Here is a 17,448-nt window from a genome sequence, read left to right as displayed (position 1 = left end):
AGGAGTGGGCTGCGGGGGATCAGCGCTGCACAGGTACCGTGGGACACCGGGGAACACTGGTGTGGTTATAGGGGGTGACCTGGCAGGGCCTGGGGAGGAGTTTTCTGTCGAATGTGTCATGGCACATGCGACAGAAATCAGAGGAGTAGGGTGAATGCGGCCAGCGCACTGCTGTACACGTGGCCATCTCGGATTTCCGGGAGGGAGTCGGGGGGGGCACTTTGGTGACACTGGGGGACCGGAGGGGACCAGGGAGGAGATTTATCTCCCATCTGACATGTTTGTTCATGCCAGATGGGAGATAAATAATTTTTTACTGGCGCTGTCATTTACTGTAACGTGATCATCGGTATACGGTGTATACCGGTGATCACATGAGCAAGGACCGGAAAAACCGGCCTGAATCATGATCTCCAGGGCCTCAGCTACCCCCTGAATTCCCGGAGATTTTCTGACGCTGGGGGGCGCTATTCACTTATTTCTACCTGCTGTTTATAAGCGGCAGATCAGAATAAGGCTACATTCACACGACTGATCCGTTTTTGCGGTCCGCAAAAATCGGTCCGTTTTTTTCACGGGTGCATCCATGTGGCATCCGTTTCTGTTCCGTATACGATCCGTATGTCATCCGTTTGTCATCCGTGTGCCTTCCGTTTTTTTGCGTACTGCAAAAAAACTGAAGGAGGGAAAATACTAAATTTACCCAGGATCCATAGCTTCATCCTGCATGAGGCGGTCACATGTTCACTCCAGTGCCATTTTCTACTGCTTTTCACAGCATAGAGCGCTCTGGTGATTTTCTTGTGCTTGTGCACTTAATATCAGTCTTTTCTGTCATTATAATGGCAGAAAGACACATCATGCCCCGCTCTCCTGCATTTTGTAATTTTGCACCCTTTGGTGCCTTTCATATGGCACTAAGGGGTGCTTAGCCTTGTATTTAGCCAAAAAAATAAATAAATTTAAAAAAAAAAAATGACGTAGGGTTCCCACTATTTTTGATAGCTAGCTAGGGTAAAGCAGATGGCTGCAGCCTGCAGACCACAGCTGGCAGCTTCACCTTGGCTGGTAATCTAAAACTGAGGGCACCCCACGCTGTTATTTTAAATTAAATAAATATTTAAAAAAAAAAAAACACGTGTGGTCCCTCCAAAATTGGATCACCAGCCAAGGTAAAGCGGACAGCTGGGGTCTGATATTCTCAGACTAGGGAGGTCCATGGTTATTGAACTCTCTACAGCCTAAAAAAAGCAGGCCGCAGCCGCCCCAGAAGTGGTGCATCCATTAGATGCGCCAATCCTGGTGCTTCGCTCCAGCTCATCCCTTGCCCTGGTGCGGTGGCAAACGGGGTAATATATGTGGTTAATACAGAATGTGTAATGTCACCTGGCATCAAGCCTTGTGGTTTGTGAGGTCAGGCGTCTATCAGATACCCGACATCACCAACCCAGTCAGTAATAATAAAAAAAAAAAATAGACAACAAACACATTTTTATTTGAAAGAACACTCCCCAACACATTCCCTCTTTCACCAATTTATTAGAAAGAAAAACAAATCCAGGTCTGCTGTAATCCAAGGGGTTCCCTTCTTGATCCATACCATAGTCAATGTACCAGTCAATGAAGAACAGAATTTTTCCCATTGGCTGGGAGAGCAATGCAGTGACCTGAGCTAACATCAGTAGGTCAGCCAGGTCACTGCAGGGCATGACAAGTGCTGCTGTCAGCGAGGTACATTACCTGCGTGACGATCTCCTGCACTGCTGACAGCAGCACTGTCACTGACTTCAATGACCGCTGCCTTCACAGCCAAGTATCGCGGGAGCCTGTGACGTCACCGCTAGTCACAGTCTCGGGGTCGGCAGCGAGAGGAAGAGATGTGACAAGCGGCGGCCATGGAAGACAGTGACAGCTCTGAGGTCGGGAGGGCGGGACTTAATCACCGCAGGTAATGTGTGCGGAGTGACAGGTGGGTGGAGCCAAGCGGGGTAATGTGTGTGGAGTGCGAGGTGGGTGGAGCTAAGTGGGGTAATGTGTGCGGAGTGCAAGGTGGGTGGAGCTAGTGGGGTAATGTGTGTGAAGTGCGAGGTGGGTGGAGCTAAGTGGGGTAATTGTGCGGAGTGTGAGGTGGGTGGAGCCAAGCGGGATAATATGTGTGGAGTGCGAGGTGTGTGGAGCCAAGCGGGGTCATGTGTATGGAGTGCGAGGTGGGTGGAGCCTAGCGGGGCCATGTGTGCGGGTGGCGGAGTTCGAAGTGGGTGGAGCCTAGCGGGTCCATGTGTGCGGGCGGCGGAGTGCGATGTGGGTGGAGCCTAGTGGGACCATGTGTGCGGGCAGCGAATTGCAAAGTGGGTGGAGCCTAGCGGCGCAATGTGTGTGGGCGGCGGAGTGCAAAGTTGGTGGAGCCTAGCGGGGCCATGTATCCGGGCGGCGGGGTGCAAAGTGGGTAAAGCCTAGCGGGGCCATGTGGCGCTGAGGATGTCAGTGTCGGGGACTGCATGGCTGAGGACAGGTGAGTGTGAGTGTGAGTATGTGAGTATGGCGGAGCCCAGTGGGGAAGTGTCAGCTCCCTGCACACGTAAATAGGGTAAATATCGGGTTACCAAGCAAAGCGCTTTGCTTGGATACCCAATATTTATCTTGGTTATCAGCTTCCGCAGGCTGCCAGTAATGGCTCCCTGCACACTGTAGCTGTAATAAGCTCTGCTTTTGGTGATCGAGCTGTTCTTGAACATAACTCGAACTGTCGAGCTTTTAGCAAAAAGCTCGAGTTCGAGTTCGATCTCGAGCACCCCCAAAATCACTCGAACATGAAATTGGCGAACCTCGAACATCGCTCATCTCTACTAATGGCTATGCCAAAACAGTGGTGCTGCACTGTAAAACGTATTTTTGCTGTCTTGGAAGCTTTTCTACCCCTAAAGGTGCTTTCTCTTTCTTATTTTTGGCCTTCCATTGAATCCAATGAGGTTCAAAACGGTTGTATGAATGGTTCGGCAAATGTAGCATTTGTTCGGTAAGGCTCAATGAACCAAACATTGAAAGGTTCTCTCATCTTTAGTTAAATTAAATAAAGAAAATATACTGTATATATCATTGTATGTCATGAACCATTACTATGATTTATGAACCAATGCACCTATTTTCTTTCATTGAGCCCCCTAAAAAAAAATTGTAAAAAGAAGCCATAAAATTATATGTTAATTAAAGAATATATGTCTGGAATTCCGATAGTGTGAACAAGGTGCAAGACTCAAAAACATATAACTATACAATAAGGTAAAGAGTTGCACACCAGTCACAATGTGTGGGGAAATAATGAAAAGCAAAACTGCTATGGGAATGATAGACTGAAAAATACAATGAACTATCTGAAAAAATTGAAAAAACTTGAAAATGGAATATGCGTAACTGCTATGAATAATAGGAATATAAGAGATATTTAAAATACAAAAAAAGCCCAAAATAGAGATTACCTTGGCGTTGGTTTTGGGGCTCCTTTGCATTGATCAATACAATGGCTAAACAGCTCTCATTCCTATTATTCATAGCAGTTATGCATATTCCATTTTCATGTTTTTCATTTTTTCAGATGAAAAATACAATGAACTATCTGAAAAAATGAAAAACATGAAAATGGAATATGCATAACTGCTATTAATAATAGGAATGAGAGCTATTTAGCCATTGTATTGATCAATGCAAAGGAGCCCCAAAACCAATGCCAAGGTAATCTCTATTTTGGGCTTTTTTTGTATTTTAAATATCTCTTATATTCCTATTATTCATAGCAGTTACGTATATTCCATTTTCATGTTTTTCATTTTATCAGATAGTTTATTGTATTTTTCAGTCTAGCATTGCAATAGCAGTTCTGATTTTCTTTATTTACCCCTTCATTGTGACTGGTGTGCAACGCTTTACTTTATTGTATAAAATTATATGTAACCTAAAATAATACTAATAAGAAAGTCACCTCGGTTTAGCCCCATAGTGATTGGTGTAGGAAAATAGACCTACTTGCTGTTATTTCTGCATTTCCCATTAAAAAATGAATAAGAAAAGACTTTGAGCACATTATACGTGCTCCAGAATTGTACCCTTGAAACACGTAGTTATCTTTTATTGCAAACATGTGATTTCTCCTTTAAGATACAGACGTCAGCCCCATTACTCCACTTCCCTTTCTGAGCTATTTCTTGTGCACACAGGAGGAGCACTGAGCGTATGTCCTTCAGCACATTTACTTTCACTTTCTTCTGCCTCGATACATAATGGAGTGACAGGATCTCGCCCGGACGTCAGAAAGGAATCAACAAACCCTATACTTCTTCAAGGTGAAACTTCTGGGACTCTGACACTTGAGTAATGCATGAAAACTAGTATCGGGGGTTACTGAATTCATAAGATCTAAAAGGCACAGCAAGTTGTAGGATTACTGTCGCTGGTTACATAGTTACATAGTTACTAAGGCTAAAAAAAGACCTAGGTCCATCTAGTTCACTCTTCCTCCACCAGTTCTACATTTGGTCATTAAGCCATTTATAACCAACAATGTTGTGTACTGAGGAAATCTTCCGCCCTGATATAAAGCTGTTATAGTATCTGCCATTACTACCTCTTGTCGTCGGCATTCCACAGTCTGACTGCTCTAAAGGGTACTTTACACGCTGTGATATTAGTACCAATATCGCTACCGTGCGTACCCGCCCCCGTCGGTTGTGCGTCATAGGCAAATCGCTGCCCGTGGTGCACAACATCGCTAACACCCGTCACACGGACTTACCTGCCTAGCGATGTCGCTCTGGCCGGCGATTCGCCTCCTTTCTAATGGGGTGGGTCATGCGGCGTCACAGCGACGTCACACGGCAGCCGTCCAATAGAAGCGGAGGGGTGGAGATGAGCGGGACATAACATCCTGTCCACCTCCTTTCTTCCGCATAGCCGGTGGAGACAGGTAAGGAGATGTTCGTCACTCCTGCGGTGTCACATGTAGCAATGTGTGCTGCCGCAGGAGCGACAAAAAACATCGCTACGTACGAGACAATGATTTTTGGTGTTTGGACGACCTCTACAAAACCAAAGATTTTTGTCTCTTTTGCAATCATTTAAGGTCCCTCGTACGTGTTACAAACTGCAATGTCTCTAACGACATGTGCATCACAAACACTGTGACCCCGACGATAAATCGTTAGCGATATCGCAGCGTGTATAGTACCCTTCACTGTAAAGAACTCGTTCCTATTTAGCTGTCGGAATCGCTTTTCTTCCACTCACAGTGAGTGCCCCCTGGTCCTTAGTATTGTCTTTGGAAGAAATAAGTCATGTGCCAGTCCTTTATATTGACCACACATATATTTATACATATAAATGAGATCTCCTCTGAGACGTCTTTTTTCTAAGCTAAACATATCTAACTTTTTCATCCTCTCATCACATGTGAGGCCTTCCATTCCTTGTAGTAGTCTAGTTGCTGCCTTTGAACTGAATCTAACTTCTGAATGTCCTTTTTAAAATGTGGAGCCCAAAACTGGATCCCATATTTCAGATGTGGCCTTACAAGTGATTTATAGAGGGGTAACAATACGTTGGGATCACGGGATCTAATCTCTCTTTTTATACACCCTAGAATCTTGTTTGCTTTAGCAGCTGCTACCTGACATTGAGTGCTGCTGCTCAGCTTAATTGTAATGAGAATACCCAAGTCCTCCTCCTGTTCTGTAGTCCCGAGTTTACTTCCATTTAATGTATATGGTGACAGATAACCCTGTCTTTCTGCCTAATGATAAAGTCCCCTACCACCTATTTCCCTCCTTCCTATAGCACTAATTTTCCTGGTTGCTAAGAGGAACATCCTGCTGTAGTGATACTGGTCCTGGGCCTGCATCCCTAAAATTTAGTCAAACAGCCATATTTACTAGGTTGTGCAAGATCAGGACTAGGCTCCCTGACACTTTTCCCTGTACCTCTTCTACTAATTATTACCCAGCTACCTACCTCTGCGTCCTGATCTTCCACCTCCACCCTAGTCCATAGCACTGGCTCCAGCCAGAGAAAGCTCAGTGAGCTCTAAACTCCTCTCCAGGTTTGCAATGCTCCTGAGTTTTGCAAGTTGCATATTTAGATCAATTACCTAGGCTTCCAAATATCTAACCTGCTGGCATTGATTGCAGACTAGGGTTAGGTCAGCATGCTCGCCGGTACTCGGTGCTTGCCTGAGCATCTCAGTACTCAAGATACTCGGCGATTGCCGAGTACTGGCGAGATGCTTGGGCGCATGCTCGGCTACCCCTCCTTGCATGTTGGCGCTCTTTACAGAGTAAGCCCACATGCAGGGATTGGCTGCCACACACTGTAATGCTACAGCCATATTGATTATGGCATTACAGTGATTGGCTGACCGCATAGCATCATCAGGTCTATATAAGACCCGACAGCGCTGTGCTCATCACTCTGATCCACAGTCAGCTAGTGTAGGGGGAGGTGCTTTTGAGCTAGGGACAGATTTAGTGTGTGTCTTAGGTAGTGTATGTACTAGGAAGGGTGCACAATCCATCCTAACAGTCCTTTTTAAGGACTAATCCAGCTGTATACAGGCAGTGTATATAGGCAGACAGCTAAGGTATATAATAGAATGCAGTGTGTCTAGCACAGGAGGCTTCATTCCAGTCCCGTCTGGGGCTACTGTAGCCTGTTACACATATTATTATTCATCTTTAAAAAAAAAACAGTCCCTCTCAGGATTAATCCATCTGCATACAGGCAGTGTATATAGGCAGGGTATATAGCAATGTGCGGTGCATATAGCACAGGAGGCTCCATTCCAGTCACGTCTGGGGCCAGTGTAGCTTGTTACACATATTATCTAATACTAATACTCAGACAACATTGTTCACAGCAGTGTCCTGGGAGTCAGAAATGCTTACAGGGGTCCTCTCCATGCTGTTCCCCGGTTATTTGAGCACTGTTCTTATACATTTGTGACATTTTTAGGCTTTCTTCAGACCGCCGGGAGTGCCACAAGAAAAATGCTCAAGTTTTCCATAGGTTAACATTGGGACGGGGCGCCAAATCTAAGTGTAGATATATGTGAACACAGATTGCAATGATCGAACGAATTTTACACTCACCGTGCAGATTTCTTCTGTATTCCCTTGTGTGATCCGTGTAGTGGATCAACTCTTTTATTAATCCTCCAGAATGCAGCACAAATCCTCGGGAAAACTATGGGAGTCCTGTAAAGGTAAATAAAATAAATCCCCTGCAGCGCTTCCGGAGGATGAATGGGTTATTAGTGCAAGTTTATAAATACTTCAAGAGCAAAGGTTTATTGTTAGGTTCCATTAAAAAACAGACGATTACAGACAACACGCTTCAGCTAACAAAAGCCTTCATCAGGTATAGTCTACCTGGCTAAGTACTGCACACAGGCCAAATGCACTGGCATCTGTCTGAACTATAAACCGGCGGGTGAAGTCTGGGGCTTGTAGGATTGGGGAACTGGTGAGGGCAGCTTTCAATGCTGTGAAGGACCGCTCACAGTCATCTGTCCAGGTGACTACTTGCGGTAGCTTCTTTTTGGTGAGGTCCGTTAACGGCTTAGCAAGGGCACTATAGTTAGGAACAAACTTCCTATAGTACACTGCTGTACCCAAGAAGGACATCACTTTCTTCTTTGACTTGGGGGTAGGCCAGGAGGTGATGGCATCAACCTTCCATGGCTCTGGTTTCAAAGTCCCGCCACCCACTCGGTGTCCTAGGTACGAACACTGACACTTCCCTGGCTTTAGAGTCAGACCAGTGCTTTGGATCCGCCTGAGCACCTGCTCCAGGTGCCCCAGGTGTTCCTCCCAAGTGGGACTAAAGATGGCAATATCATCCAGGTAAGCGACAGCAAACACTTCTAGTCCCTCAAGCAGCTGTTCGACCAATCGCTGGAAAGTAGCAGGAGCATTTCTCATGCCAAAGGGCATGATGAGGGATTCATACAGCCCAAATGGGGTGATGAAGGCACACCTTCCTTGTGCTTCCTTGGACATAGGAATCTGCCAGTACCCTCGACTCAGGTCCATGATTGTCCAGTACTGGGCCCCAGCTAAGCAATCCAGCAGCTCATCAAAGCGTGGCATTGGGTATGTATCAGGTGTTGTGATGGCATTTAGCCTCCTGTAATCCACACAAAACCGGGTTGTCCGATCCTTTATTGGCGAGGCCCATGCACTTTTGGACCTCCGGATCACCCCCAGAGCTAGCATTTCATCGATCTCCCTCTTTATGCGGTTTTGTACCTCTAGGGAAACATGGCATGGGGGATGACGGACTGGGGAATGACTCCCTGTGTCCACATGGTGGGTGGCTAGCAACGTCTTCCCTGGGATATTCATGAAGGTCATCAGGTAGGGCCAGAATACCTCCTGCAGCTGGGAACTTTGGTCCATGGATAGCTGTGGGTTGAATGCCGCCTCCTTAATAGGCCCTCCATCCTGGGCTGACACGAGCAAGTCCACCAAGACTTCGCTTTCGCCTTCCTCGGGAAGGCTACACACAGGAAGGGCGAAGGCTTCCCTGTCATGATGAGCTCTCATCATGTTGACATGGAAGACCTTTTGCTTCTTCCTGGCATGGTCGATGATAACCACGTAGTTTACGTCATTGAGGCGCTGATGCACAAGGTATGGATCCTCCCAGGCCGCCTGAAGCTTGTTCTGGGTCATTGAGACTTAGGCGGGCTTTACACGTTGCGATATTGCTTCCGAAATATCGTCGGGGTCCCGTCGTTAGTGACGCACATCCGGCGCCGATAGCGTCATCGCAACGTGTAAATCATAGCTGCGACGATAAACGATCGCAAAAGCGTTGAAAATCGGTGATCTATTTAGCATCATTCATTTCCATAATGTCGGGTCGAGCGCAGGTACGATGTTGTTTGTCGTTCCTGCAGCTCCACACATCGCTGTATGTAAACCCGCAGGAGCGACAAACATCTCCTTACCTGCGTCCCGACGGCAATGCGGAAGGAAGAAGGTGGGCGGGATGTTATGTCCCGCTTATCTCCGCCCCTCCGCTTCTATTGGCCCGCCGATTAGTGACGTCGCTGTGACGCCGAACGCACCTCCCCTTTGAAGGAGGGATAGTTTGGCAGTCACAGCGATGTCGCCGACCAGGTATGTGCGTGTGAAGCTGCCGTAGCAATAATGTTCGCTACAGCAGCAATCACCACATATCGCATGTGCGACGGGGCGGGTACTATCGCGCTCGGCATCGGTAGCCGATGCTAGCGATGTCGCAATGTGTAAAGCCCGCCTAAGACCCACACCTTCTGACCCACTTCGTACGCCCACTCCCAAGCGTGTTGGCCGTACCATAGCCTCTGGCTGGCCTGGGCCTGCACCATATTCTCATGCACCAGGCGTGTAATTGACTGCATTTTGTCACGGAGCCGCATGACATACTCCACAACGGACACTTCTGGGGAGTTCAGTTCCTCTTCCCAGGATTCCCTTACCAGACCAAGAGGCCCTCAGACTCGTCTGCCATACAGGAGCTTGAAGGGGGAAAACCCCGTTGAGGCCTGTGGTACCTCTCGGTAAGCAAACAGCAGGAGTGGGAGATACTGCCTTCAGTCGCATCCATGTGCCACGACCAGCATCTTAAGAATCTGCTTAAGAGTACCATTAAATCGCTCACATAAACCATTGGTCTGTGGGTAATCAGCGCTTGATACCAGATGCTGCACCTGCTTTTTCTTACAGAGAGCCTCCATTAGTCGAGACATAAACTGGGTCCCCTGGTAAGTAAGCATCTCCATGGAAAATCCTACTCGGTTAAATATGGTCAAGAGGGCATCTGCATCAGCCGCCCTAACTGAGGACAGAGCCACTGCTTCCGGATACTGGGTAGCATAGTTTACCACAGTAAGGATATAACGTTTTCCAGAACTGCTGGGGACGACAAGAGGCCCAATGATGTCCACAGCGGTCCTCTGGAAAGGCTCCTCTATCTGAGCTTTGGGAGCAGGCCCTGACTTGCCCACTCTTTGAAACATGATACAGGAGCGGCAGTAATTGTCAACATCTGTTCCCATTTTGGGCCAGGATAAGTGGTGGGACAGCCGGGCCTTGGTTTTGCTTACCCCCAAGTGTTCGGCTAGTGGGATCTCATGGGCAATCCGCAACAACTCACCCCTAAAATGGTAGGGCACCACCAACTGCCTTTCCCTCAGTCACTCCTTTTGGGGGTTACAGGGAACAGTCTCTCGTTACAACCTCCCCTAGTCCCAGAATATCCTCTCCTTATCGGTCTCAGAGGAGGGCTTCTCTGTGAGGTCCGTTAACGTCTCTAGACTGACATTGGTTTGTAGAACCACCTGGAACTCTTGGCTAGAGGCAACCAAAAGTGATGTTAAGGTTCCAACCTCATCAGGACCCTCTGGGACCTGTTATTGGCATGTAACTAGTCCCTCTGGGTGAAGAGGTGTCAGAAGGCAAGGTGTCATTTGCGTTCTGGGCACTCTGACTGCGGATAAAAGAGCCAATGAAGGCTTTCTCCCCGGGGGATAACAACTCTTTCCCATCAGCCTGACAGGCTCCGGGTGCTACTTGCTTCTTATCTCGTAATACCTTAGGAGCAGTGCCAATCATGGGGCAGCTACCTCCGGCTGTGTCACCGTCCGCTATGACACTGGTCAGCTGCATGGGACCACCTTCCTCATGCTCTCCATGCCTGCCTTTGTGCCGCCTCCATGTCAGCAGCCAGGCTACTCGGCTTGAGAAGGGGTCGGCATCGCACGGCCTCTCGAAATAAAGGGGGTTATTTACAGGGGATTGTAAGGACAGTTCGTGACGCCACCCGTGGTGCGTGGTTAGGTGTTGTACCACCGCTGCAATGGGGAATACCCGGTGGCGATGGCGTGGGTAGCCAGATGTTTAACCCCTCCACGGGTAAGGGCGATGCCCCGGGACTCAGTGTGGGTAACAGCGAGATGCCGTTGGGAAGGTCAGGGATCACTTTAGTACTCACTCAGTCCAATAACGCTGACACCGACAACCATGGTAAACCAAAGTTCTTAGTACCGCTGCAGCAGGGAGGGAGCACGCCTGGATCCCCTGCCCGTTGGTGTTGCCTGTTAAACTGTGGCCTTTTCCATGGCACCTCACTTCTAACTGGTTCCTCTAGCATAGAACTATCGGGTCCCGCTCACCAGTATGGCTAACTGGGTGAGCTTGCTCTCAGGGGTCATGCTTGGGATTCTCTGGACTATGTATTGGGAAAGTCCTATCTCCCTCATTGCGCTAGTACCACGATTTTGGAGCGGGTGGAGAACGGATCTTGAAGGCTCCATCCTCGTTGGGTAAATTGTCAAGACACTTGAAGCTCCTTCTCAACCTAGGGTCCACGTACCCAGTCGTGCCCTGGCCCCTGCCCTGTGATGGCACAAGGCTGCCAGCTGTCCTCCTCGACAGTCCGTGCCCCTTGTCACAATCCCCCTGCGACCGGAATCCAGCTCCTACCAGCCCAGACCAACGTCTGCCACCTAGTAAACCAAGGAGCCCAGCTCCTGACCTCCTCTCATTTCCACCTCTAAGACTACGTTCACTCGCTTCTAACACTCCTGACCTCTCATTAACCATCCCCCAAGTGGGCAACCCTATTCCATATTCCATTCGGGTCAGCCACTGGTGTGTCTGGTGGGTGTGGTGCAGTGTTCCTAGGATTTTGATTAGCTTGTTCTTGGCAGCACCAAAGGTCAGGGTCCCATAACCAAGGAAGAGGTGGATACTGTGCAGAAGGGCAGATTGCACAATACCCTGTGATGACCTGATAGGCCAGGGCGTCACATTCCCCCTTGGTTAAACGTAGCTCATCTCCGAGCTACAGGACACCTGAGGTTTATTTTTTTTCAACTGTAGAAAAAGGTAGAAAAAGGTTAACATTTTTATTTGCATTTTCATCCCACACAGGGGAGGCTTGTCACTTAAACGTTACTACGTTCACCTCCTCAAAAGTGGGACGCTACCGGTTTCAGTGGTAGCAGAGACTCAACCTGCTCCGTTGCAGCCTCTACCCACGACAGTCCAGTCCCAATGTCCCGGATACCATTAACCCACCACCCAAACAACCTAGCATACCTATGGTGGGTCCGTGACAGGGTTAAGGTCCCGGGCGTTGTTTTAGATGACTCTGGTGGGCACAGGAGGTGCAACTTTGTACAATACACAAGTTTGTGGTCCATGTTTACTATATATAAAAACTTAACGGAGTCCATGTACCGGGTGTACACATTTTAGCAATTTTCTAGCAAATTTGATAATTTCACTCTGTTCATTAAAACTGGTTAATTAAGCATTTATTTACTAACATTTCTATATGAAAAACAATAAACTGTAGAAAATAACAAATGAAAGCACCGATACCTAACAATTCTATGACATCATTAAACTACTGGTATGTTTAGAATTTTTGTTTCAAACTACCGGGCCCCGTAGCCACGCCTCCTTGTGGCTACGCACCACTGACACCGGTACAAATTCTCCCTCAGGCATTGCATGCTTAGTCACCTCCAGGGCATACCAGCCCTGCTCTCCGCAATGCCGGGTGTAGGTGACCATTTCTTCAGGTTAGAGGTTGCGCTCCATATGCCTCCAGGGGACGTGCGGTGCTTTGTCCAGCCGGGATACGAACAGCCCACCTGTGAGGCCTGCTTCTTGAATGAAACCCCATTCTTGCTCGGGGTCAAACCGATCAACGAGACCACGGCACCGTGGCCCACTTACTCGTGAAGCAGCGCTTCTCATCTGCTCTTTTTCTGCTCTGTTGTGCGGTGGCAAGCTTCCGGTTTTGCGTGGTGATCTCAGCTTGTAACTGTTGGTTATGTCGTTCCCAGTAGGGAGCATCAGCGTCTGGCTTTAGCTCCCTAGATCGCTCTGGTTTCATGTGGACTCTTGCGGCCTCAACAGCCGTCGGGATGCCGCACTGCAGTGTAATCGGGAGATGTTTAGGTTCCACTCCCGCCTTGTCAGGTTGAAGAACCGACTGCTTCGCAGCCGGGGTTGCAGGGTCCGGGTGCTCCGCCTCCGAGGACGGGCCCGGTGATGCGGTCGGGTCTGGTCTGGCCGGGGTCCGGGTGACCGCTGTCATGACAAGGATGAGGGACAGCACCATAGTTTCTGCAGCTGGAGCTTGACTCAAAAACACCAAAGGTTCCACTGCCAGGGTTGATGTGGGCAGCTCGGCGTCCGCCGAGGACGGGGTAGGTGACGGTAAAGGGCTTGCCGCGAGCGGGGACGGTCCAGATCCCTCAGCCGCTGTGGCCGGATTTGGGCAATCAGTAGGGACTGGGTAACCGCTTAGCCTCTCTTCACGTGGGATTTCCATCTCACGGGCTCGCACCGCATCTCTTCCCTCCAGTGGTTTAAGATAAACAGGAAATGCGTCTGCATTCTCCTGCACAGCTGCTCTGTCTCTTCCTCCATCCAAGACGCGGTCCCGGGAACCGCACGTTCTGGTGACCAGTCTCGCTCTGCCATCTTTCCTCTGCGTCGTCCAGGAACGTTATGGCAGAGTCCTGGCATCCCTGCTTCTCTTCCGCTGTTGTTACATTCCGGCATACCCCCTCAGTTTTTGCTTCACGCTCCTTCACGCGCTATGGCCCTCTGGGAACTTCCGGTTCCGGCCTCACACTCAGGACGAAGGGCGGCGCTTCTGCTTTGCAGATTGCGTTTTGGTGCAAAAAGATGGCGGAAGATGGCAGAATTGGCGGGAAAAGGGATTTTGACTCGCGGTTTTCGTTTCTAAGGCGCATGTCACCCAGGTAAGTGGGTCCTGCTCGTATCCTGTTCATGATGCCAAAGTTTTCAGGGTTTGGGAAAGTCCTATCCCCCTCGTTGCGCTAGTACCCCGATTTTGGAGCAGGTGGAGAACGGATCTTGAAGGCTCCGTCCTCGTCAGGTAAATTGTCAAGACGCTTAAAGCTCCTTTTCGACCTAGGGTCCGCGTACCCCGTCGTGCCTTGGCCCGTGCCAGGTAATGGCACAAGGCTACCAGCTGTCCTTCTCGACAGTCCGTGCCCCTTGCCATGATCCCCCTGTGACCGGGGTCCAGCTCCTACCAGGCCCAGACCAACATCTGTCACCTTGTAAACCAAAGAGCCCAGCTCTTGACCTCCTCTCACTTCCACCTCCAACACTACACTCGCTCCTAACACTCCTGACCTCCCTTTAATTAACCCCCCAAGTGGGCGACCCAATTCCCTTCAGCTCAGCCACTGATGTGTCTGATGTGTGTGTTGCAGAGTGTTTTTGATTAGCTTGTTCTTGGCAACACCAAAGGTCAGGGACCCATAACCAAGGAGGAGGTGGATACTGTGCAGATGGGCAGATTGCACAATACCCTGTGATGACCTGATCGGCTAGGGCGTCACACCTTCACCTCCATTAGCGCAGACACTTACTATTTTGGGGTAATCCTTCGCCACATCACCCCACAGCATGGCACGGCTGGGGCTCCTTGCACTCTCCTCCACTTTATTACTATGCATATCCTTAGTAATCACATTCTGATCATCAACATTTAGATCACATGACTTTTTGGACTAGGGAGAGTCGTCAAGTATCACGTGCGCAACCATCCGCATCACATCAGTTCCCAATAACACACTCACTGGGAGGAGCTCGGATATGCCCATGTCTTTCCATTGTTTTCCAGAACCCCAGTCCAGGGAAAACCCGGCCATAGGGAAAGAGTGACACTCACCCCCAACCCCAGTGACAGTCAGGAGCTTTCCTGGAACAAAGTTTTCAGGGGGCACCATTTTAGGGTTGATCAGGGTTTGTTGGGCTGCAGTGTCATTGAGCCCCATGGTGATGGTGTCGCCCACGGTGATGGAGTGTAAGTTTTCACAGGCCATTTCACCCTCCTCCCCCACAAAAAAAAAGTTGGACTAGGCCCTTGGGCCTTGGGTGTGGAGTTCCTCTTCTGCCTCTCTGGACAAGCAGAGCTGAGGTGTCCAGGCTGGCTGTTCCAGGAGCATGCGAGGTACTGAAGCAAAGTGCGGGGATTGAAGATAAGTGTGGCATAGTTTAAACACAATTTCATAGTGGTGGTAACTGTAATTGTTTAATTTCATTAGGGAATTGTTTGTCTGTTTGTCTGTGATACTGTGAAAAAGCAAAAAAAAAAAGTTTATGTTGTGATTTAATCAGTAGTATTAGCCACACCTGTTTCTAGAAGCTTCTGGCAGCTTCTGGAAGTCCTTGTAGAACTATATAAACCAGCCTGAGCAAGCGAGGTGCTGAGCATGCGAGGTACTGAAGCAAAGTGTGGGGATTGAAAATAAGTGCGGCATAGTTTAAACACAATTTCATAGTTGGACACAAGAACATAGTTTGAATTTATCCTTATACGTTTCCCATTGTTTTTGTTTTTTTCTCTTTGTTTTTCTACTTTACTGTTTATCCCCATTTAATAGGTGCTCCATAGACAATGCTACCAGGGGTGTATCTTGTCAGATGTATGCATGCCTTGAGCAGCTGTTCGAGGGTGAATATGTCTGCACTCGATGTAAGCATGTTGCGTATTTGGAAGCCAAGGTAACTGATCTAAATAAGCAGCTTGCAACACTCAGGAGCATTGCGAACCTGGAGAGGAGTTTAGAGTTCACTGAGCTTTCTCTGGCTGGGGCCAGTGATATGGAGGAGGGTGGAGGTGGAGAAGATTAGGACCCAGAGGTAGGTAGCTGGGTAACAGTTAGAAGACGTAGAGGGAAAAGTATCAGGGAGCCTAGTCCTGACCTGGCACAACCTAGTAAATATGCCTGTTTGGCTGATATTAGGAATGAAGGGCCAGGACGTTGATCCAAGCAACCAGGAAAACAACTGCTGTAGGAAGGAGGGAAATAGGAGTGGAGCAAAGCCCAGACAGATGTTGGTGGTAGGGGACTCTATAATTAGGCATACAGACAGGGTCATCTGTCTCTGTCGCCAAAACCGTGAATGCCGAACAGTGTGTTGTCTGCCGGGTGCTCGGGTTTGGCATATTGTGGATCAGATAGACAGATTGCTGGGTGGGGCTGGGGAAAACCCAGCGGTCATGGTGCACATTGGTACTAATGACAAAGTTAGAGGCAGGTGGAAGGTCCTTAAAAATGATTACAGGGAACTAGGAGAGAAGCTGAAGTCCAGGACCTCCAAGGTGGTGTTTTCAGAAATACTACCGGTGCCACGAGCATCACTAGAAAGACAGCGGGAGCTTAGGGAGATAAATACGTGGCTTAGAAATTGGTGGAAGAAGGAAGGGTTCGGGTTCATGGAGAACTGGGCCGACTTCTCAGTCAGCTACAGGCTCTACGGTAGGGACGGGCTGCACCTCAGTGGGAAAGGTGCAGCTGTGCTGGGGGAGAAAATGGTGAGGATGGAGGAGCTTTTAAACTAGGATCTGGGGGGAGGGAGGGTAGTGGAGCAAATAAGGGGATAGATAGAGCAGATAGAGACAGTGAGACGGTGGGGGTCAATGAAGAATTAGGGGGGATGGGACATGCAAGGAACGTAGGGAGGCTAGGAGTAATAAAGGTGTTAATAGTAATAAATGTCTACTGGCAAGAAGTCTTGCAAACAAAATGAATGAATTGGAGACCCTTATGTCAACCATGGATTATGATGTAGTGGGTAGAGTTGAGCGCGGTTCGCGGTTCGTGGTTCTCCAGTTCGCGGCTCGAGTGATTTTTGGGGCTGTTCGAGATCGAACTAGAACTCGAGCTTTTTGCTAAAAGCTCGATAGTTCTAGATATGTTCGAGAACGGTTCTAGCAGCAAAAAGCAGGGCTTTTTACAGCTACAGTGAGCAGGAGCCATCGCTGGCAGCCTGCCACAAGCTGGTAACCAAGATAAACATCGGGTATCCAACCAAAGCGCTTTGGTTAGTAACCCGATGTTTATCTTAGTTACGTGCAGGAAGCCCACACTTTCCCGCTCAGCTCGCTCCACCCCCTCCTGCCCGCGGCATGTACACATACATACACATACACAAACACACACACACACACACATCCACCCCCCCCCCCAACCCCCCCCCCCCCCGCCCGCCCGCCCGCTCGCTCGCTCGGCTTACCTGCGGTGATGAAGTCCCGCCATCCCGACCTCAGCGCTGTCACTGTCCTCCATGGCCGCCGCTTGTCACATCACCTATCGCTTCCGACCCGAGACTGACACTGGCGGTGACGTCACGGACCTCTCGCGATACTTGATGTGAAGGCGCCGGTCATTGACCTCAGTGACAGGGGCTGTCAGTGTGCTGGAGATCAGCGCAGGTAATGTACCTCACTGACAGCAGCACTTGTCACCCCCCTGCAGTGACCTGGGCTGACCCATTGATGTTAGCTCAGGTCACTGCACTGCTCTCCCAGCCAATGGGGAACATCCTGCTCTTCATTGACTGGGACAGTGTGCATCGTCAT

General features: G+C 49.1%; 1 protein-coding gene across 1 annotated transcript in view; it reads left to right on the top strand.

Annotated features, from left to right (window-relative positions):
* The first annotated feature begins 4,263 nt into the window (after window positions 1-4,263).
* LOC142302168 (uncharacterized) overlaps window positions 4,264-17,448 on the top strand; it is a 552,463-nt gene continuing 539,278 nt past the window's right edge. Inside the window, exon 1 of the mRNA XM_075343251.1 lies at window positions 4,264-4,337. The gene's annotated coding sequence lies outside the window, so the exon portion shown is untranslated. The remainder of the gene's footprint in view (window positions 4,338-17,448) is intronic.

Source organism: Anomaloglossus baeobatrachus, chromosome 4 (genome assembly GCF_048569485.1).
Source record: "Anomaloglossus baeobatrachus isolate aAnoBae1 chromosome 4, aAnoBae1.hap1, whole genome shotgun sequence".
NCBI lineage: Eukaryota > Metazoa > Chordata > Amphibia > Anura > Aromobatidae > Anomaloglossus > Anomaloglossus baeobatrachus.
Note: the sequence above shows the minus strand (reverse complement) of the source record. Positions and strands in the feature narration are given on the sequence as shown.